General features: G+C 38.4%; 1 protein-coding gene across 1 annotated transcript in view; it reads right to left on the bottom strand.

The window, feature by feature from the left end:
• LOC102860619 (wings apart-like protein homolog) overlaps window positions 1–14,613 on the bottom strand; it is a 124,986-nt gene that overhangs the window by 65,255 nt on the left and 45,118 nt on the right. The window lies entirely within an intron of this gene.

The raw sequence follows: 14,613 nt of genomic DNA on the forward strand, positions 1-14,613 counted from the left end.
TCAATACTCTTCTCCAGCACCACAGCTCAAAGGCATCAATTCTCCTTCTATCCTCCTTAGTCACTGTCCAACTCTCTGATTTAATATATTTAAATTTAACAAGTTCTGTGCCTCAACTTTTCTTCATAGCTATCACTCATGTCTCAATCTTCCAATGGTATTGAGTAGTTTATATGTTATAGGTATATTTTAGGTATTAAAGCCACATTTGTTTAACCAAAAGTTTTAGGGTCAGATATGTCTCATCATTCAAATCTTTTATATTTTAAAGAAATTCAAGTACTATGAAACACAAACTGTCTAAAATCACTTATTTGCTACTATAAACTCATAAAAAAATCTTCAATCGTTTGAATTTCAAAACTGAGAACTGTGCTTGTGTATAATCAAACCCATAGTTTACGCATATACAAAAAGGAGCCAAACTTTTACTTCAAAAAGAGAATCAGACAACAGAAAGCAGAGTGCTGAAGAGCAACGATGTTCAGTCTAGATAGAAAGGTGCACCTAATCCAGGCCATGGTCTTCTTAATTACTTGTTATGATTCAGAGAGTTGGACAATGACTAAGGATGACAGAAGAATAGATGCCTTCATGTTGTAATGCTGGAGAACAGTCTTAAACATACCATGGACTGCCAAGGAAATAAATCGGCCTGTCTTGGAGAGGGTGAAACCAAGTCTCTGCTTGGAGACCAAGAGCACCATCTCACTTACTTTGGGCACATGGCCAGGAGAGATCGTTCTTGGAGAAGGACTTCATGCACAGAAGAGTGGACAGACAGCGTAGGAGAGGAAGATCCAGGATAGGATAGACTGACACAGTAACTGGAGCAATGGAGGTTGGTGTGTCAGAGTTAGTGAGACTGACTCAGGACAGAGAAGGATTCAGAGTTGCTGTACACAGGGTCACTATAAATCGCAGGCGACTCAATGGCACATAACAATAACATACTACGACAGGTTTGGAAGTAGGAGTGGCACTTCATAAATAACATGCCTCTGGAAAGTCTAAAAACTTTGACAAATGTTGATGGTTGTAGAGGGCTGTTTCAGGCCTTCTGTTCATGGGGTAGCTACGAGTCATGCTCAACTTGAAGGCAATCAACAACAGCAACAACATCACCACCTATAAAAAATACTAATAAAAAAAATCCCATCCATATTTAAATTTCAAGTAAATGAGTTGATGTACATTTTCTTTCTGTTTATAAAACTGGACTCTTTCACATACTGTCAGTATTATATTAAAAACAAATTTAAGTGGAAAAATCACAGCTCAGTATTGGCAAAACCTACATAAAGAAAACAATTCACTCTACATTAGCAGACATGCACTTAAACACTGTGCCACCAACGCCCCTTAATATTACCTATGTAACAAAATACAGTTCTTTCTCCACTAGAATATACACACTGAGGAAGCTTACCCAGAAACACTCCAAAGTTTGCATTCATGAGAACCTTTTACCTCATAGGGCAAATAAGATGCCTTTTCAAGGCAGTTATGATACCATGTTTTCTATCTCCAGCATTTACTGTGCAGTATGTTGTTTTTGTGTACCACAGAGTCGGAACCGAATGATTGTTAACCCTCCAGTGGTTTTCAGGGGCAGTTTTAATTGCATGGGAGGAGAATGCCCATTCTTCTTCCAAGGAGCATCTGGTGGCCTTGTGCCTTCAGGATTGAAGCGCAGCTTCTTGCCACTAGGCTACCAGAGCTCTCTTTTGAACAGTATAAAGCATGTAAATTTAATACTGAATAAAAAAATAAAGTCAATCTTTCTTTCCTTTGTACCAGGCTCAGTCAACAACTACCTCAGCAACTCTTCGGCTAAATCACCTTGGTACTGGTCATAAGGCCGCCTTCCACATTTCTGTCAGGATCCTCCCTTATTATACCACTAGCCAGGTGTTTATCTTCCTCACCACTCCCCTCAGATGTGTATCCACGTTCCAGTTTTTACGAAACATAGTAAATCTCATGCCAGTATTTTGTTCTATGATGCATGGGCGGTCAATGGTGATGTGATGGGTGACTGGATAGTAGTTTCTATCATCACCATCATGTTAGTGACTGAATCCAAGCATAGTCAGGGAATCTCCACATGCTGTTAGGCAAAAGGTAAGCCAGTAGAAAGCACCACCTGTTCTTGAAGTGAGATGTGGCCGTGTGCCTTGGCAGCCAAATGAAGTAGTATGAGTCAAAGTCAACTTGACCGCAGTAAGTCTGGTTTTGTGGTTTCGATCCCTCAAGTAAGTATGAGACAAAATCCTCCCAGACAGCACACTTACCATTAATAGTCTCTAACATGGGATGGAGAGTACCTGAGTCCACCAAGATGTGACTTAAAAGACAGGTCTGGCAAGTTAATTCTCAAAAACTCAGCCACTGTGCAACAATGATAGAGGCTTGTTTTGGGGTGTTTTTCTTTAAAAAAAGTGAACTGGGGAGGGGGAAAAAATGGGGAATTGTGCAAAAGTGAACTGGGGAGGGGGTGAAATTGTGTAACAATGAAATGAATGAAAAGCCAACTTTCGTTAAAATTACAATTAAAATAAGATTTTTTGGTTTTTTTTTTTTTTTTTTATCTTACTGGAAACAGCCACTATATGAAAACACAATCCTAAAAATTTCTAGCTCGCAATGATCCCTGGAGAAATCAAATATTCAGAGACTACCCAACACTGTGACTACTCAAACTACATCAGAATACAGAAAAAGATGATGGAATACTCCCAAATTCATTCTATAAAGCAAGCACAACCCTTATACCTAAGCCAGGGAAAGTTACCATGAAAAATAAAATTGTAGAGGAACACCCCATGAACAGAGACCAAAAAATTCTCAATAAGTGGGAGCAGAGGGGTGGGGACGGGCGGAGCTGGTGGGGGGGAACAACTTAATCACAGGGTCGCAAAATTTGATGGAGGAACGAGTAAAGGAAATGGGAAAGATTTAATGTGAAAAACAAAGTATATAAACTTTGTATGTAAACCAGTTTTTGTTATGTGCTGTCAAGTCATAGGCGACTCATAGAGACCCTATGAACAAGTCCTCGACACTTATGTGAGCAACTTTCATTCTTTCTCCAAGTTCATAGGGCTTCCGAAGGCAAATTATTTCTGGAAGTGGATGCCATTCCTGCTTCCAAGCTTGTTTCAACCAGGGAGCACCACCAAACACTGTCCACCATGGATAACCGTTACCGCATTTGACACATCAGTGTTGCAGTATTCAGCTTCACAGCAACCACAAGTTACCTCTGTCTGGCGACACACCAGGGCTCTATGATCAAAAAAACTGTTTGAACAAACAATGAAAAACATTTCTCTGTGCCCCAAGTGTGGGTCAGCAGAGCCGACTTACCAGAAGAACTGGGGTTGGGGGTGGTGGGGGTGGTGGTGGTTTGTCTCTGGGCCAAAGTTGGCCAGCATTTGGGCGGGCCGGCTAATAGTAAAATCCTGAGAGATCGGGACACGCCTAATGTCTTGGGAGACTTAGTGTCAGCTGCACGCAGCCCCTGGCTTCTTGGGGAGAGGAAGGTATGGAAGGCTCCAAGCATTTGTGGCTTTCTCTGTGCCCAAGTGTGGGTTGGCAGAGCAGACTTGCCAGAAGAACCTGGGGTCTGTGTTTGTGTGGCTGGGCCAGAGTTGGCCAGCATTTGGGCATGCCGGATAATGGTAAAATTTTTTCTCTCTCTGTGCCCATAAACCACTATAAAATAAAAATTTTACCTGAAAAAAATTCTCAACAAAGCCTTATTCCGTAGAACGTAACAGTAAAAATAATCATTCTTCATGATCCAGTGAGATTCCCATCAGTTATACAAAGATAGTTCAACATTAAGGGAGGAAAAATAAAGTAGGGTGATTTCTCATGTCAGTAAAACAAAGATTATCTCACTAATCTCAATTGAAGCAAAAAGACATCTGACAAAATTCAACACCTTTTCCTAATAAAATGCTCAACAAAATGGAACTAGAAAGGAAATTCTACACAATAATTATTAAGCACAGATATAAAAATCAATGTCCAACATTACTCTCAATGGAAAAAGATTGAAGGCATTCCCCTCACACCCAAGAAGTAGAAAGAATGCCATTTATCATCACTCTTACAAAGCAAGAAAAAGAAGTAAAAGATATCCAATATGGCAAAGAAGCAAAATTCTATTTTTAGATATGATCTTACATATAAGAAATCCCAAAAACTCAGCAAGACAATTACTACATCTAACTGACTGATTCAGTAAAGTGGCAAAGTACAAGGACATACACAAGTCAGTTCGATTCCTCTACAGTAAGAGAAACAATGCAATTTACAACAACCATCTCATAGACAAAATATATAGGAATAAATCTAACCAGAGATACAAAAAGGAAGAGGCATCTAAATAGGCAAAGAGGCAGTACAATTATCTTTATTTCCAGATGTATAACTGGGGCAATGGAGGTAGATATACCAGAATCAGTGAGATGTCTCAGGGCAGGGCAGGGTTCACAGCTTTTGTACAAAGCGTCTCTATGAATTGTAGGCGGCTCAACAGCACATAAAAGCAACATGATAGTATACAAAAAAAGCGCCCAAAAACTCAACAAGAAAACTATTGGGCCTAATACATTAATTAAGCAAATAGAAGGATACAAGATCAATATGCCTATTAGATGTCTCTATAATAACAAAGAGAACATGGAAATGGAAATCAGAATAACAATACCAGTTAAAATAGATAACGATTAGAATTAAAAACTTAGGAACAAATCTACTCAGAGACACTTAATAATTCAGAGGTCTTTCTCTACCGCAAATGTTCCCTTCAGTCAAAATTTCAGAGAGGAAACTCAGGTAGGGTAGCTGCCCCACCTTCTTTTAGAACAGTGACATCAGACTAAGAGCCTGCTATCACCTCAGAAATGAAAAATTCAACCATAGCAATGTTACATAAGAAGCAGGCTACCTCACACCCTACACAGACCCAAGCAAGATGTCATCCCAAAAAAGTGACACAGTATCAATGGATTTCTTAAACCCAGAATCTCTGATGGCACTTTCTAACACAGAATTTATAAGAAAAATGATTTAATATTTTCAAGGGGTGAAAGAATTTGAATAATTACAGAACAATGAAAGGAAAAATCAAGAGCTTCAAAAAAAACCAAAGCAGGGTAGATAAAACAAATGAGGCATTAGAGACTTTGGAAAAACAAGAAACTACAATCCAAAATATGAGGACCAATGTTTCAGATGCTGTCAACATGATGGAGGGACACATGACAGAGTTGAAGAGATGGAACACAGAATCAGTGAAATGGAAGACAGAATTGTCATCACTGATCTGCAAGAACAAAAAAGCAGAATCAAAAAGGAAGGGGGAAAAAGAAAGCCTAAGAATAATGTGGGACACCATCAAGAGGAATAACATGAGCATAATCGGAATCCCAGAACAGAAAGAAGTAAAGGTATAGAGAAAGCTGTGGAAGAATTACTAGGAGAAACTTTTCAGGCATAAAGAAGAATGAGAGAATATATATACTCAAGAAGCTGGGCGAACAGCACATAGAATAAACCCCAAAAGAAAAACAGGCATATCAGACTTAAATGTACCAGAACCAAAGATGAGGAGAAAATTCTTAAAGTATCTAGGGAGAAATAAAGAGTAACCTATAAGGGAGAGCAAATAAAATTAAGTGTTGATTTCTGGGCAGAAACCATGCAAACGAGAGTGTAATGACATAAATAGATCGCATTTTACGTCCCAAGACAAGCATCAATAAATTAAAAAACAAAACATCTTCTCAGACCATACATTTGAAAGCTGAACATCTTGCTTCAACAAGAAATAAAATAAAATAGAAGAAATAAAAAATGAAATAAACTTTCATAAATGAAAACACAACTTACCAAAACCTCTGGGAAACAGCTAAAGCAGTAATTGGAGGTCAATTTACAACAAAAAGCAAACACATGAAAGGACAAGAAAAAGTGATCACTGATTGTCTATCCCACCTTCTTAAACAAACTGAGAAAAGAGCAGTAAGAAAATCCAACACCCTCTGAAAAAACTGAAATTGTAAAAATTAGGGCAGAAATAAATAGAAAAACAATTGAAACCATCAACAAAACCAGGACATGGTTCTTTGAAAAGGTCAATAAAATCAACAAATCACTAGCAAAACTAACAAAGGAAAAGACAAGACACAAATAATCATACTAAAAGATGAAACAGGCAATTTCACAACAGACTCAACTAAAATAAAAAGGTTAACAATGCAATATTATAAAAAAATTATACTCAAACAAATATGAAAACCTAAAGAGATAAAATTATCTCTATATGCAGATGATATAGTAGTATACTTAAAAAACCCTAAAAACTTAGAAAGAATACTAGACATAGTTAACCAATTCAGTAAAGTGGCAGGCCACAAAACAGAATACAGAAATGCAGCGAAGAAAAACAATACTTCATCACAACACCTGTGATTACAAGAGTAAATACTTGGGTATAAATATAACAAGAAACATAAAAGACCTATTCATAGAAAATTACAAAACATTACCACAAGAAACAAAAAGAGACCTTGCGAGATGGAAGAATATATCATGTTCAGAGATAAGAAGACAATTTTGTGAAAATGACAATTCTACTAAAGTCAATCTACAAGTTCAATGCAATCCTAATACTAGTATCAATTCCACTCTTGAATGAGATAGAAAAAGGCAATTTCCAGTTTCATCTGGAATGCAGAGAGACCCCAAATAAGCAAAGCACTCCTGAAAAAGAGAAACAGGGTATGAGGCATCTCACTTCCTGATCTCATATCCTACTACAAGCCGTGGTGGTCAAGACAGAATGCCCTTGGTACAGTGACAAACACACATATCAATGGAATAGAACTGAGAACCCGGAAAATCAGCCTATCTACCTAAACTCAACTGATTTTTGAAAAGGAGATGAAATCAATTAAGCAGGGAAACGAAAGCCCCTTTAACAAATGTTGTTGGCAAAACAACATTTATCTGCAGAAAATTCAAGCAAGACCCACACATCACAAAGTGTATCAAGGACCAAGGACTCTAAACTTCATCAGAGAAAAGGTTGGAAGAACTCCAGAAGCCCCAATCCACAACAAGAACAGTCTTCCGAACATCCTGAAAAACCTACAACGAGGAGAGGATAAAATAGACAAACGACCTTCTAAGAAGACTACTGTGCACAAAAAAAACCTTTTCTAACAGAGTAAGGAGAGCTACAGACTGGGAAAAACTATTTGGTAACGTCATGTCCAGTAAGCAACGTTTATCTAGAAGCTATAGAATATCTCAGCGCCACAACAAGATAAAGGTAAACAACCCAATTGCAAAATGAGCATAGGCTATGAACAGGCACTTCACCAAAGACGACATTCAGATGGTAAACAAACACATGAAGAAATGTTCAAATCCCTAGTTGTATGAGAGATGCAAATTAAAACAACTACAAGGTATCATCTCACCCAGTAAGAATAGCACAATTACACAGAACAGCAAACAACAAATACTGGAGAGGTTGTGGAGAAACTGGAACTCTCAATCACTGTTGGTGGGACTGTAAAATGAGGCAATCACTATGGAAGGCAGTATGATGCTTTCTCACAAAGTTGGAAATAGAAATACCATTTGACCCAGCAATTCCACTACTGGAAATATACCCTAAAGAAATCAGAACTGCCACCCAAGAAGATATATGCACATCCATGTTTATTGCTGCCTTGTTCACAATAGCAAAGAGATGGGAACAACCCAAGTGCCCATCAACAAATGAATGGATAAAAAAGCTATGGTATATCCATATACTGGAATACCATGCTGCACTGAAAAACAAGGAACTCATGAAATATACAAAATGGGTGACCACGGAGGACATTATGCTGAGAGAAATATCTCAATCACAAAAAGACAAATGCTGCATAATGTCACTGTTATAAATAAAAGAGGACTGACATGGTGGTTAGGGGGAAACTAACAAGGAATAAAAAATGTATACTGCATTGAAACAGATGAAGAACTGCTTAAAAGAAATATATAATTTGGTAGTATTTGTATGACAATAGTCCAGAATAAGAGCTGCACAGTAAAGTGGACCTGGGGAGGAGGGTGTATTGTACAACAATGAAAGAATTTTTTTCTAAGAGAAAAGCAACCTGGGGGGGGGGGGTGCGGGGGTGGAAAGGGAGGCAAATATGCAGCAATGAATGAATGAAAATCAAAGTTCTTAATAAGCTTTTACTAAAATATTAATTAAAAAAAATAAAAGATATGTATCAGGGTTGTTGTATGGTCTCTCCACCTGTAAGCTGAGCAAGTAATAAGAGAAGTTTGACCACATAAAGAATATGGTAACGCGATCAGAGGAAGACTCATTAATAACCTCGTTTGCAATGAGTGAAGAAAACTTGAAGAATAACTGAAGGAGATCAAAGACTATAGCTTTCAATATAGACTGCATCTCAATATCAAGAAAACAAATATACTCACCACTAGACCAATATGAAACATCATGATAGATGGAGAAAAGACTGCAATTGTCAAAGCTTTCACTTTACTTTGATCCACAATCAACATCCATGGCAGCAAAAGTCAAGAAATCAAAAGCCCAGCTTGTGGAGACCGCCACCGCTGACCTGCACCTGGAGCACCTATATATATCACAGGTGACTCCATTAACTTCCCAAACACCACCCTGGTACCTCTCTGGTCCCTCCCAGAGTCAATAGTAGAGCTGCAGACCCTTTGGAACCCTCTCAGGGGCAGCAGTTGACTGGCAGAGTAGGCTGATAATTCACAGGCCACCTTTGTCCCCATATGAAGCAAATTATAACTTGAGTCAAAGGATCAGAAAGATATTCAGGCCAGATGAGTCTGTCTTCCCCTCCTCTGGAGGAGTGAGCTCCTGAGCCAAAGTTATCAGACCATGGGCTTGTTAAATGCCCAAGCAAGAAAAATTCTGCCACAGCAATGAAACAGAAGACAACTACCTCACACTCTACACAAAATCAAAACAGGATGTCACCTCAAAAAAGTGATAAAAGCACAGACTCAATGAATTTTCCAAAATCAGAAAGTCTGATGGAACTGACACAGACTGACAATGACTGAATATTTTCAATGAGTGAAAGACAAGCTCAAAGAATTACAGGACTCTGTAAGCAAAAGCTAAGAAGAAATTAAACAACACAAAAAAACCCCAAAACCAATGCAGATAAAACAAATGAGGCATTAGAGGGTCTGGAAAAACAAAAAACCACAATCCAGAATATGAGGACTAATGCTTCAGACCTAATGCCTCTGACAGACATATGAGTAGAGCTGAAGATTGAAATACAGAACCAGCCAAACAGATGATAGAATCTCAGTCTTGATCTGCTAAAACAAAAATCAGAATCAAAAAGGAAAGGAAAAGAAGAATGTGGGACACCATCAAGAGGAGTAACATGTGCCTAACTGGAATCCATCAGAGCTGGACAATGACTAGGGATGACAGAAAGAACTGATGTCTTTGAGCTGTAGTGCGGGAGGAGAGTGTTGAATATACCATGACTACCAGGAAAACACAGGTTCGTACCAGAGAGGGTGAAGCCAGGCTCTCTTTGGAGGGAAGGATTCTGAAGCTTCCTTTGACATACTTTGGGCATGCTGCAAAGAGGGACCAGTCAGTCCTTGGAGAGGGACATCGTGCTTGGAAGGGTGGAGGGACAGAGAAAGAGAACTAGACTATTGATGAGATTGATACAGTGACTGGGGTAATGAGGGTAGGTACATCAGAAACAGTCAAGTTGGCACAGGATAGAGAGGTTTCAGGACTGTTTGTACAAAGGGTCACTATGAGTTGCAAACAACTTGACAGCACATAACAACGAACAACAATTTGAATCCCAGAACAGAAATAAGTAAAGTCACTGATAAAGTTGTGGAAGAATTACTAGAGAAAAACTTTCCAGGCATAATGAACAATGAGAATATATATACAAAAAGCTGAGCAAACTCCATAGAGAATAGACCTCAAAAGAAAATTTTCAAGGCATATCATAGCCAAACTTGCCAGAACCAAAGATATGGAGAGAATTCTGAAAGCAACTAAGGAAATAAAAAGTAACTTATAAAGGAGAGCAAATAAGATTAAGTGCAAAAACCACATGAGCAAGTAGACAGTGGAATGACATTTTATCAAACACTAAAAAAATATAGCTAACCAAGAACACTGTTCCCAGCAAAACTGTCCATAAATATGACAGAGATCTAGATATTCTCAGAAATGCAGAACCTAAGGCAGTTTGTAAAAACAAGATCAGTTTTACGAGGAAAGACTAAGGTAAGTCTTTCTTACACAGATGCCTCAGAAAGCAGGATGGAACCAAGGTAACCAGCAACACCACCAGAGAACTCAAAATGATAGCAATAAAACCTTGCTACTCCGCTTTCCCAAAAAGCTGCAAACAGAATTACCATTTGACCCAGCAATTCCACTACTGGGAAGATACCCCAAAGAGACCATAACAGCCATCCAAGCAGATATATGCACACCCATGTTTATCACGGCTTTGTTCACAATAGCAAGGAGTTGGAAACAACCTAAGTGCCCATCAACAAACAAATGGATAGAGAAGCTGTGGTATAGTCACACCAGGAAATACTATGCTGCATTGAAAAACAAGGCACTCACTGCATCAGGGTTGGGGTAAGACTGAGAAAAACTGGATCAATTCTGTATCCTGCATTGAGACAGATGAGGAAGAGAACAGTTTAAAAGCAATGTATGACAGGGTATTATGGTTATCACAAGAGTCCAGAATTAAGGTTGCATAGTGGATTGTACTTGGGGTGGAGAGATTCTATACCAATGAAGGAATTTTTCTTTTACTTTTCAGAGAGAATGAACTTGAACTTGGGGGGGGGGGTGGGAACAGTGGGCAGTGAGAAAAAAGCAACAATGAATGAATGGAAATCCAAAATCTCTGTAAATGTTCATTAAAATTAATAAAATTAAAAAAATAAGAGGGCTAGTAAGATGTAGATAAAAGTTGAGGACTGAGGATGAGGAGGTGGAGGGGAAACATGGGAACATAGAGTTTGACAGGCGGAGGGAAGGGGTAAAGGAATTAGGATAGATGCAGTGGTGACCTGAAAAGACAGGATAATAGTGGGCATAGATCAATGATGATTACTTTTATAAAACGCAATGTATGGGAATGACCATATGAAACACAATGTGAATGAATCAAGGAATGTCTGGCATACAATGTACATGAATGATACTCAATATATATCAATTTTGCATGCAAACCAATTTAAAAAAGAATAAAGTACACAACAGTAAAGGACACTTTTTTGGTACAAGATATGACAAAATAATCTTGTAACAGCTCTAATGACCAAAATATATGCATGTATTTATATAAACAGGTATACAGGCTTATGTTATGAACATGAATATGTGAGTATATATGTGTGCACATATATAGACACAGAGAGATATATCTATAGGTGTAAATACAAAGAAGTATGTGTACATGCATATATGCACATGTATACATGCACATATATACATATAATAAACACATTGTGGACACAGTTATGGATACACAGTTAGGCCTAACTAAACATTAGTGGCATTTGCTTTCTGGGTTTAAAGACTTACAACCATAATCTCAAGGGACAACTCAGTAAACTCGCTTCAATTCCTCAAGTGTATGTTTTACATTCTATTTGGAGATAGTGTGTCTGGGCTTCTGATAGTTTGTGAGTGAACACCTAAGACACAATTGGCCCCATGTCACTCATAACCAAAGGAGAAAAAAGAAGCCAAAGACACACAGAATAATGTAGTCTACAAGACTAATAGTTCACAAAAACCATGATCTCCTCTCTTTCTCAGATCAAAAGAAATGGACGGCTTCTGCAACCACCAGTTACTATTGTGATCAAGGGCACAAAATATGAATCCTGATTGGATGGAAGAAAAGGAATAGAACTCAAATTCTTGACTGGATGGAAGAAAATGAATAGAATTCAAATTCCTAAAAAGTGTAGACCTTATTAGATCAGTTAAACTAGAGAATACCCAAGACTATCTCCCCAAGATATTCCTTAAATTTCAAAGCAAAATAATCCTTTGAGATCACCTTTTAACTAAATAACATACTGTCTCATGAAATAATGTAATCTGTAAGTTATGATCTCCTTTAAGAAAATATCTAGATGAGACCAAATGTCAAAAACTACTCCAAAGGAAAGCTGAGAAGGTAAGAGTACAGGGAAAGTAGAGTACTGAATGTGGTACAACCAGAACAGAATCAGAGACTGAAGACACATTGGGGAAAGTGTAACCAGTATCACTGAAAAATCTGTGTAGCATTTTTTAAACAGGAACTAGTTTTTATGTGTAAAATTTTACCTTGAAAACAGTAAGATACTATTTTAAGAACAAATATATGAGGGAAGCTGAATATCAAATTTAATATTTTAATAGTAGACCAAATGATATATCAGGATATGAGGGAAGCTTAATATAAGCTGAAGGTCACCTTGTGGCCCTAAGGCATTTTTTCTTACCAAAACATTTAAGAAAAATAGGAACTGCATTTAAACATGTGTCCCTTTGGATTGGATTCGCACAATCATACTGATAGATGATTAACCTTCAACTTATAAGATTATATTGTTCAAAATTATTTTATGTACTTATTTAACTTTTCCCTCTTTTAACAACTGGGATCTAGAGGGAAGAGAAAAGACCAGAGAATGGCCAAAATTATTGTGGCAGCTATTGCTGCCAGTATAGGGCTTATGGAAAAGCAAACCTTACTCATAAACAGTGTCACCGGTAACAAAGGAAGGCAGAACTGCTTCCCCTGTGGAAAGCTGGACCACTTCAACAGTGTCACAAGCAAGAGCCACAGATAGGCAAGGGAGTAGAGAGGAAGCTCCCACTCACTTGCTTTAAATGTGGATTTTGGCCAGAGGGGGCCCACATCAGGTCCTCACGGCTGACAGAGGACTGATAGGCCCTAGCTCCCACCTGGAAACCAATGTGGATGCTTCAACAATTCAGGTCCTCTCAGAAGAGCTATGGGTGAGTATTGACGTTGCTATTAAGTCTATCCATTTTCTCCTGGACACAGGAGCCTATTATTTGGTCCTACAAGCCTTCTGAGGTCCTCTCTCTTCTTGCTATTTCTTAGTTGTTGGAATTGATGGAAAACTTCATAAGCAGTTCTTTACTCTGCCTCTGCCTTGTATGTGGACTTCCTAGCTGTAATATAACCCCATGGTAAGTGGAAATTGGCCCAGGAATTAAGAACCATAAATGACATAGCTGTGCCTTTATATCTTGTAGGTTCCTAGCCCTTACACTGTAATAGACAAAGTGCTAGCCAATGAAACTTATTTTAAAAATTTTCTTCGATAACTTGCTTTGTGCCACTGTAAGTACTTCTAGTGGAATATTATTGCTTTTAATTTTTGACTCATTTACTTTTAACTTGTTAAATTTATGTCTTCTAGGCTGCAACAGTTCCATGTAATATGATGCATCTTCAGGGATATGAACCTGTACCCCTAAGTACAACTGATAACTGAAAGGACCAGTTATCAGAAACTCAGTTTCTGGTAAAGTACAGTTAACCCCACCCCACCCACTTGAGTGGTTTTTTTAGCAAACAAACACCCCCACCTGTGGTAAATCCCACCCTGATTGATCAACTGCCATAAAGTGGAATTCTTCTTCTTTTTAAGGGCACAAGGGATTTTTCCACATTCCTGTATCTGATAAGATTCAAATAGGTTTCCAAACTGTTTCCCTGAGCTATGGCTAGCCAACTGAAGGTGGACAAATACCCCAACTACTGTGGATGGCCAATCATGCATGGCGTGTATGGTTGGGCAAGGGAGTAGCAGGGGTAAAAAAGGAGGGGCAGACATGAATTCGGGGCTCTCGGGTGGATGCTGCTGTCTCAGCACGCGGGAGCCCGGGTTCGAACTCGAAATAAACTTTGTTAATTCAGCTAATTGGCTCAGTGATCTTTGTGGGGACGCACTCCGATACAATAACAGTGCATCTAAACTCCAAAATCAATCTCCACAATAGTCTACGTGTTTCCTAGTGCCAATGGGGCCCCTTAGAGTAGTGAGAGAAGATCTTCACCCTAAAACCTACAACGCCCTTTTCCAGCAGGAAGTAGCTAAGGGAATGTGGCACCCCTTTTCCTAATGAATCAGGGTGAAATATCTCTCAGAGAGGAGTGACAGGGAAAGGCAAAGGACACGCTGACAAAAGAGATTAGTAAGAACTGGTTTTGACAAGGACTGTGGCAATATAGCAATAGAAACAAATTCTCAGGAATATTCAACCTTAATCCTTCTGATCATAGAGAGAGTTTTGGAAGTATTTTTGTTTTTGTTTAATTTTGTTTTTTTTCCTATATTTTATTAATTTTCATAAACATTTACAGAGATTTTGGGTTTCCATTCATTCCTTGTTGCACTATTCTCTCTACCCTCCTCCCAGTTTGTTCTTGTCCAAATGCCACAGTGCTTGTCAAAGCCACTTCTGATTAATCTTCTTTGTCAGTG

This window comes from Elephantulus edwardii, unplaced genomic scaffold (assembly GCF_000299155.1).
Source record: "Elephantulus edwardii isolate Elephantulus edwardi_28Jun2011 unplaced genomic scaffold, EleEdw1.0 scaffold00305, whole genome shotgun sequence".
Classification (NCBI taxonomy): domain Eukaryota; kingdom Metazoa; phylum Chordata; class Mammalia; order Macroscelidea; family Macroscelididae; genus Elephantulus; species Elephantulus edwardii.